The following is a 9,802-nucleotide window of genomic DNA, read 5'->3' as shown; positions in this document are numbered from 1 at the left end:
AATAGATTGAAAGTCTACTGAAGCATGCTGGGTAAACACGAAGCCAGTCTGCTCCTCTCCTGGCCCCGTGCCAAGTGCTTTAGAGCCAGGCGATATTTTCTGTAATGTGTGTGAATTTATGCCACCCCCGGGCCCCCACCTCCGTCACCCCTGAAATTCCATTTAGTCTTGGCGTTACTGCTCGCGCCGCTCTGTTGGAGCCGCACCCTGTGAAGGTGAAAAGTCTCACACGTCATCTTCCTATTGATTTAGAAGAGACACCTCCAAGCCGCCCTCTCCACTGGTTGCTGCTCAGTGATCTAAGCTGAAAGCTCTCGGCCCTGTAGGAGGAGCGTGCATGCTGCTGGGCTGCCTCGGCAGAGGAGATGGGGCAGCAGGAGTCGCAGAGATCGGGGGAGGCGGGGATGCACCCCTCCATGCTGTCCCACGGCAGCCTGGAGTCATTGACACAGGGAGGGTCCTTGATGCAGCAGTCTGAATATTTAAACTGGTTCTGGCCAGAGATGCAAGCTGCTTGCTTAAAGCAAGTCTTTTATTTTTTTCTTTTAGGGCTGCAACTAAAAAGAACAAAATGGACCTCTAGGTATTTGACAAATATATGGACCTTTTGACCCCTTGAGCCTGTACCCTGACATTTACCCCATAGATATATTCATATATACACTCACAGAGGACACACCTATGTGGTAAGGGCTGCCTTGGGTTGTGAGGGAAGGACTCTAGGCCCAGGCCTGAGCACCTGGGCTCAGAGCTACTGTTCTGTGGGTGACTGGGTCCCCCGTTTCCAGCATCTACCCCTCTTCTCCTGGTAACAGACTCTCAGTGTTCACTGGAGGTAATCTTCCCATCATTAAGGTTCAGATGCCCCTGCCTCCTTATGGTCATGTGACCTAGACCTGGCCAATCAGAGCACTGAGTCACCCTGGCACAATGGCTAGTTCAGGGAGCTAAGATCATCAGCTTGGTCCAATGTGGTTCATTGTAGGATTCTTGCTGCTGTGTTACTGGAAAGGCAGGGCATACACGTTGAGCTGCTAACATAAACAGCAAACATTTTGCTACTAGAAGGAGAAAGCCTCATTCAGAATGAAGTTGTATGTACAAAACAGAAGGGGACAAAGCCCAGTGGTCAAGCAAAGTCTATCCAGCACCTGGATCCAGCCATGCCTGAAGTCGTTTATGTCTTGGCTTACAGGTTACCTGAGCCAACACATATTTTTTCTTAAACATAAGCCAGTATGACTTGGGATTCACTCTCTTCTGCTTAAAAAACAATACTCTGATAATACAGCTTAGAACCCAATCACCAAGCATCAGAATTTCCCCAACCCTTTGCTATTGTTTTAATTTCCTTGCAACCATGAGAGTCTGATTCAAAATTCTTACAGTTTTAGGATTCCTTCAAGTGCTATTGTTTGTAAATCCAACCTCTCAGGCAGTTAGAGTGAAAAAGGATCAGTGTATATGGAAGAAATGCATTATTTTAAAATCAAAAGGGGAAGCAGGTTTTCTCCATGGTCTTTTCTTTGCAACTGTGATCACCTATTCCTCTTTTATCCCCAACCCACTTTCTCTTGCTTTAGAGGTAACCCAATACTCCAATAGCCTCTGAAAAAAGTGAGTGTTGGTTCCTCAGTTGCCTCTGACTCTTTGCAACCCCAGGGACTGTAGCCTGCCAGGCTACTCTGTCCATGGGATTTCCTAGGCAAGAATATTAGAATGGGTTGCCAGTTCTTTCTCCAAAATATGGGATCAAACCTGGGTTTCCCGCATTGCAGGCAGTTTCTTTACCATCTGAGTCACCGGGGAAGCCCATCCTAGCCTGTAGATTTTATTTTCAACTCTCCCAGCTCTTGGCCTTAGATTCGGAGAAATGGGCAGATGACTGAAGTTTCAGCCCAGCCAGCTGCCACTGGCCCCATTCTCCCAACAGAGGAAGCATGTATGAATACTATGTGTAAATACACCTAAGTTGAACTATTCATGTTACTTTTTTTTACATAGCTGGAGTCCATGGCATTTTGAACACAACAGGAAAATCTATGTAAATAAGCACACATAATTACACAGAAGGCCACATAAACACGCCCCTAGATGTGGCAGGTTTGCCTCGAATCTTGTGACACAGGTGGCTCCAGTCCTGATCTGTTCTAACCTCAGGAAATCAGCTGGAGCTCAGAAAATACCTGGGTTTCTCATTACAGTGAAAAATGCCAGCTGGGCTGGAGGCCCATGTCTCCTGATGAATGGAAGATTTCCTTGATTGAGATGAGCCTAGAATGTAAGAGGCCCAATGTCAGATGGCATGTTCGACTCTTTGCCACCCCACAGACTGTAGCCCACCAAGATCCTCTGTCCATGGGATTTCCCAGGCAAGAATACTGGAGTGGGTTGTCGTTTCCTACTCCAGGGCACCTTCTTGACCCAGGGATTGAACCTACACCTCCTGCATCTTCTTCACTGGCAGGTGAATTCTTTACCACTGAGCCACGTGGGAAGCCACAATGTCAATTGAGTGCTTAGTAAACATGGATTTAGACTTTTAACTTACATAAATGTGGCTTAAACTTTCTGTTGGCAAACAGAGGCAAAAGAGTGTTTGCCTCTGCCACACTTTTAATGAGTTTGACTGCAGCCAGCAACATGGTTTTGCAGAGTCTATTGTTGTCACTGTGGAAGACACAGGGCCAGTCTCTCCTGATGCAGAGATGCCCCAGGGAGGAGGTCCCACTGAACATTCATGTGGAGCAGGTCGTGTGTCCTCTGGTCTCAGTGGATTCCCTGAAAGCAGAGCCTGAGACAGAAACTAAAGGGCAGACAGTTAATCTAAAGATGGTCTCTACTTACTTCTGTATGTTGGGTTTTTTTAACCCTGCAAGTTTACTGAATTATTCATTCTAACATGGTTTGTGTGTGTGTGTGAAGTCTTCACAGTTTTCTACAGGTAAAATCATGTTACGTACAGACAGAGATAACTTTACTTCTCCCTCTCCCATTTGGATGGCTTTTCTCTCTTTTTCTTGCCCAGTGGCTCTGGCCAGAACTTCCAGCGCTGTGTTGAATGGAAGTGATAAGAGTGGGCATCTTTGTCTTGTTCCTGATTGTGAAGGAAAGTTTCAGTTTTTCACCCTTGAGTATGATGTTAGCTGTGTGCTTTTTATATATGGCCTTTATTATGTTGAGAGGGTTTCTTTTTATTCCTAGTTTCCTGGGAATTTTTATCATGAAAGGATCTTGAATTTTGTCAACCACTTTCTCCAAATCTACAGATAATAATCATGTGATTTTTTTTTTTACCCTTACTTCTGCTAATGTGGTTTTTTGTTGTTGTTCAGTCCCTAAGTCATTTCTGACTCTTTGAAGTGCCATGGACTGCAGTGCACCAGGCTTCCCTGTCTTTCACTATCTCCCTGAGTTTGCTCAAACTCATGTGCATTGAGTTGATGATGCCATCCAACCATCTAATCCTCTGTCGCCCACTTTTCCTCCTTCCCTCAATTTTTCCCAACATCAGGGTCTTTTCCAATAAGTTGGTTCTTTGCATCAGGTGGACAAAGTATTGGAGCTTCAGCTTCATCATCAGTCCTTCCAATGAAAATTCAGGGTTGATTTCCTTTAGGATTCAGTGGTTTGATCTCCTTGCTGTCCAAGGGACTCAAGAGTCTTCTCCAGGACCACAGTTTGAAAGCATCAATTCTTTGGCACTCAGCCTTCTTTATAGTCCAACTCTCACATCCGTACATGACTACTGGAAAAAAAAAAACATAGTTTTGACTATAGCTTATAGAGGTAGCTATTGGGACAAACCTCCTCCACAAAGTCACGCTTGGAAGGTTTCCTTCCTCAACTGTGAAACTGGACTATTGAGTAGCCAGCCTCCCAGAGGTCACCCCTTCAATCAGATGTCACTCCGAGGGGGCTGGGACCAGTGTCATGGGGTCTGGCCTCTGATGTTGGGGAAGCAGGGCATTTCAGAAGGATAGAAACACATCCCTGGCTTGGTTCCTACATAGAGACTCTTTATGCCCCACTTTCCCCAACAAATTTTCCTCTGTGGAGCACATGTCTATGCCCAGAGCAACAACCAGCGAATGTCCCTAATTTCCTCTGGGCTTGCTTCAGACACCACTCACCACAGCCAACCCATGTCTCCCAGGAACCAAGGGGCTTCATCCCAGGCTGTTCAGGGCAGAGTCCCAAGGAGGGACATGTAGCCAGTATTTATTCTCTTGAAATGCGTTGTTTCACTCTTGTTTTGGTCTTTCCCCACCTCCTCCCTGTCTCCTTCTGGGGTTGGAGAAAACGTGAGCTGAGATGCACAACTCCCGTTTTGCTTCCCCTGCAAACAAGAGTGTGATCACAATAACACCTTCCATATGTGAAGGGCGGGCGTGAAAGGACTGGCATGCCGAGCTGAGGCCTCCTGGGAACGGTCACTTCCTTCCAGCTGCACAAGGAACACAGACCTCATTAGGGGCACGGTTGGACATCCAGAGTCCAAGTCTTGTGATTACGGCTGAGGGGACAAGAGGCCGGCTGACTTGGCTGTCTTGGACTGGCTGTCCTCTGCGGGCTGCCCCCATCTCCCTCCCCGACAGCATCACAGGGCGGCACAGCCTGCGAGCTCATGCTCTCGTGCATCACGAGCCATGGAAGCGTGGGTGTGTCTCACCCACGAGCAGCTAAGTGGGCCAGCATTGGAGGCAGTCTCCCTGCCTCTGCAGCAGGTGTGTAACAGTTAGCTAACCACGACTGAGTAACAAGTCACCCATGGCTCAGTGTGTTAAATCATCCACCCCAGATTGTACGTCACAGTTTCGCAGGTCAGGAATTCTGCTCCATGTGACGTCAGTGAAGGTCCTTCAGCCACGCGATAGAGTGTTGCATGCTCAGTCACTCAGTTGTGTCTGACTCTTTTGTGGCCCCGTGGACTGTAGCCCACCAGGCTCCTCTGTCCATGGGATTTTCCAGACAAGAATACTGGAGTGGGTTGCCATTTCTTCCTCCAGAGGATCTTCCCGACCCAGGGGTCAAACTCACGTCTCCACATTGGCAGGCAGATTCTTTACCACTGAGCCACCTGGGAAGCCCTAATTTGATGATAAAAAGACATGGGGGAAACGTGAACATGAATGCATGTTGCCAAGTGAAAGAAGCCAGTCAGAAAGACTACATCTTGTCTGCCAGTGCCACCTCCACCAATCCACCCAGCACCTGCCTCTTCCGTGAACAGCTGGTGACCAGTCCTAGGATCCTTGTTCCTATGGATCAAGTCTACAGAGTTTAGCTTTAGAACTGGGTTGCCTACTGAGTAGACCAGTGACCATGCCTGTACTATCCCGCCACCCTTTCTTTCTTTTCAGGGCTCTTCGCATTGTACACAGAGAGCCCAGCAGCCCTGAGACCCTCCCAGTCATTCCAAGAATCCCCTGCCACACCCCACCTGAACAGGTGACCTCCTTACCACCTCTGGACCCCTGGTCACATTTCCCTCCCTCAAATCAGGCATTCGTTTGGCCAACCCATGGGAACCAAATGAAGCCACAGTAAATCGTTCAAGACGGAAACATTCGGAAGTGGTCTCATGCCTTACCTAGCTAGGGAAATGGCGAGCAGAGTACCTAATATTCACTAAAAGGGAATTTCCGGGGCTGGCTGGGGTCCACCCACAACCCATATTTTAAGACACTTGTCAGGAGGTTCGGTGGCTTACCTAAAGTGTGAGAATTCGGCCTTATCCCAAAGAAGTGTGTCTCTAGTGGAGGTCATGTTTTTGGGGGCAGGTGATTCGTCCATCTGCCTCTGCAGCCTCCTCTCCATCAGAGCTTCAGATACAGACCCAGAAGGAAAGGCAAGTTGAGGGCTGGCTTCCTGAGGACAGGACAGCATCCCTGGTCCCCCGCACTCAGCAGGGTATCCTTGGGGGTGGGGGGGCCTTCCAAAGCACATCTCCCTGCATCTGTGCAGAGTTGACCAGGGCTGTCACCATCCCCACAAGAAATCCAGGCACCTTTTTGACAGCCTTGCTGGTATTCCAGAGAAAGTGATCAGTGGTAACCCCTCAAAGTTCAATAATAAAACCAGGTTAAATATAGCTTAGAAGGATCTGCCCAGTGACTGTAGGCGGAAGCCAGTCCCCCCAAGAGCCCAGACAGGCTGAAGCCAACAGGACACCCTCCAGTTCAGAGAGGCTCATAATTCCAGGCAGATGTTTTAACTTGTAAAGCCATTTCCCATTTCCTTTCCATTTTCTTGGTCTCTCTTGTGTTTTATTGCCACTCTTAGTCTACTCATATTTCCAACACCTCCCCCGTTTTCTCCTTCCCCTTGAATCTCATATTATCTGTTTTACCATTTAATTGGTTTCCTCTCCTCGGACATTTGTGTCTATCATCCTCCCTGCAGCCCCTCCCCCACCCACCCGCCAGACTCCTTGCTGCCTGCGCCTTCCTGCTGGACCACCTCCTCTGGCCCCAATTCTCCTTGTTCTGCCTGGAGTTTATGAGATGAAAGAAATCACCCGCGTTCACATTACCAGGAGTGGGTTGAGGGTTCAGGTGCAGCATCACGGGAACCTCCCCTCTCCTCTGAGGTTGCCCAGGAGATGCTCCATCCCTCCCAGATTTCCCATCATCCACCATGACGTTCACTTTTTCAGAAATTTCCTGAAGCTGGTCCAGGGCTGGGGAGAGCCAAGGGTCAGGTAGGGGTGCCCCCACCCCACTGCAGACATGAGATAAACTGAGAATCAGGCGTGAAAGGTCCTGGCTAAGTGGGAGGTGGTTCAAGCCCTCTGCTTGCTCCAGGCCTCGGTTTTCCCCTCTGTCTAATGGGGGCATGTAGGAAGGTGCCTGGGGGCTCAGGAGAACTGCTGATGCAAGCCAATTGTCATCACTGCTTCATTCATCCAGGCCCTGGAGACAGGACCCTGGGTGACATGGGGAGGGGTGACTACATTGGGCCCCTGCCCTCAGGTTCTCAGAGTGCCCTGTGAGCGGGGATTCACACAGAAAACAGCGTCATGACAGTGAGACAGCGTGAGGTGTGTACAAAGTCAGAGGGAAGCCAAAGTCAGCCCCTCTCCCCTGAAGAAAGGCTGATTGAGACAGAGAGAGGGATCACCTCTCATACAAAGGCTGATGGGGTCCAGACAGAGGGCGTGGTGGGGACACAGGCCCAGGAGCTTGGAAGGATGCCTGAGTTCCTGGTGGGAGATCTGGTTGCTGGGGGGGAGGGGGGAGGCGGGGGGGGGGGGGGATGGCAGGGTTGGCATGACTGAGCCCAAGGCTGGAAAAAGGAAGAAGATGGGTGAGGCTGGAAAGGGACAAAGGGACCTGTGCACCTTTCCTCCTGGGGTTCCTGCCCCAAGAACCGCCAGGTCACCTCACTGACTTCTGTCCACTGCCTGGAGCAGAACTGCAGCCTGGCCACCCCAGCCCCAGCCCCAGCGGTGACCCTGGACAGGCTTGCCCACATCTGTGACAGGTGGGAAAGACCACCTCCTCCATTCGTGAGGATTACAGGAGATAAAGTTCAAAAGCCCCCATGTGGGCCACCTGGCCCACCCTGAATATCAACACGTGTTAAGGGAGAGAGACGACATCAGTGAAAACAAAAGCAGTTAATAACCAGGGCCTTCCTCTTTCTTCCCAGTCAGCAGGCTCCAGGGTTAACCTCCGTGGACTTGAAGGTGGAGGTTCCTTGTGCTGGCCTGTCTGTCTCTTGCTTTTTGCTTTACAATTGTTCTGGCTTGCATGCGGGGAGATTTCCTCGAGCAGGTAGCAGGCTGATCGCACTCGTTTCTGTAGTGCTGAAACATCTTCAGTCCTCCGCAAAGATCCTGCTTTATTCTGGGGATCCACTTTTTGCTAACTTCTCCCTGCTTTCTTTACAAAACAGCTTTTTGTCTAACACTGAAGTGTCTATAAGGATAAATGGAGGAAAAATAAATTGACATCAGACGACAAGACAGGGAAACGGTCCCCATGCAAGCATTCAATTGGCTTCCAAAGCTGACCTTTCCCCAAGCATCCTCAAAAAGTGGGGCGAACATCCACAGCCCCACCGCAGTCAAGAGGGGACCAACACTCACAAGCTACCCTCCCCAGGGAATTCTCATACACTCTCTCTTAGAAACAAAAGCACTCTTCTCCAGGGTTCTTTACCCAGAAGCCTGAGGGCATAGCTCCTCCTCCAGGTGGGCTCAGGCAGCTGGCCAGAGTGGGGCTGGCTGGAGTTCCCCCTCAGGGCAGGCTGTGTCTCCAACCTCCTCCCTGCTCCACCCACCCACACCCTGCTCTGTCCTGTGACACCCAGATTCAGTAGGTCCAGTGTGTGGTCCAGGATGGAGCATTTATACGAACTTCCAGGAGATGCATATGGCACGTGGGATACGTGAGGGTTTCTAAACACTAGGGCTCAAGAACAGTAATCCAAGAGGCCAGGTCCCCATCCCGGTGGTCCAGTGGTTAAGAATTCGGCTGCCAGCGCAGGGGACATGGATTCAATCCCTGGTCCGGGAAGATCCCACATGGGGCAGAAACTAAGCCCATGCACCTACTACTACTACTACTGAAGCCCACATGCCCTAGAGCCTGTGCTCCGCAACAAGTGAGAAGCCACTGCAATGAGAAGCCCTAGCACCACAACTAGAGGGTAGCCCCTGCTCATCGCAACTAGAGAAAACCTGCGGAACAACGAAAAGCCAGCACATTAAAAAAAAAAAAAAAGGCCAGGCCCCAGGCCCCATTCCCCAAAGTTCCAAGTCATCAGTCTCAGGTAGAGCCTGGTGGTGGTTTACTTGTTAAGTCGTGTCCAACTTTTGCAACCACATGGTCTGTGGCCCACAAGGCTCCTCTGTCCCTAGGATTCTCTAGGCAAGAATGCTGGAGTGGCTTGCCATTTCCTTCTCTAGTGGATCTTCCCGACTCACGGGATCAAACCCAGGTCTTCTGTACTGCAGGCACATTCTTTACCAACTGAGCCACCAGGGAAGCCCTAGGTGGAGCCTAGGAATCAACATTTTTCATGAGCCTTGCTAGGATGCTGAACCAGATCATCCGAGGGGTGAAGGGAAGTTTGGTTCCCCTGCAGACTCCCACTCGATGGTCTGGGGTGTGGCTCAAGGGTCTGTAATTCCCACAAGCCCCCATAGGGTGTTGGTGCTGCTGGTTCGAGGACTGTCACATGGAATTCATTGCCCTGTGCTTCAGACCGTCTTTTCCTCCCTCTCAGTGGATCCTCTCTGCTTCGCTCACAGCAAGTCTGATAAACCAATGCTCTCTGCTGGACCTGCTTCAGCTACTGCAGTGTTTCTGAAACCATATTCCTGAACATGTGAGTTCCCATAAGACATCGTATGTTGTGTACCAGGGCTCCTCCAGCAAATGAGTTTGGGGGAAAAATGCTGCCTCGGCCAGGTATGCAGGGCTGGCATGAGTCCTGGGATGAGACGGAGTCCTGCAGCCTCCGTCTGGCCTCATCCCACCTCCCCCTGCCTGGGGGAACAACCAGCAGGGATGACAGCAGACCCCACACTGGAGTCAGGATGGTTCTGTGAGTTAATCCACACAGAGCTCCCTGATGTGTGCCTCCCCCAAGGCTGGTTAGAGGCAGGAAGGACCTGCTGGGTCTGCGAGTCATCACACCCTTCAGCAGACTCAAGCCTGAAATACTCGGCAGTAGGAGATGGGGAGGTGTTTCCTCTGGTGTTTGGGCCTCAGGACCGCCCCAACCCCTGCCAACATCACTTTCTTTTTTAATTCAAGTTGGCACTCGTGTTGGCACTGAGCAATTTTGGAAA

The sequence above is a fragment of the Cervus canadensis genome, chromosome 10, assembly GCF_019320065.1.
Source record: "Cervus canadensis isolate Bull #8, Minnesota chromosome 10, ASM1932006v1, whole genome shotgun sequence".
NCBI lineage: Eukaryota > Metazoa > Chordata > Mammalia > Artiodactyla > Cervidae > Cervus > Cervus canadensis.
The sequence above is the reverse complement of the archived record's forward strand: the minus strand, read 5'-3'. Positions refer to the sequence as shown.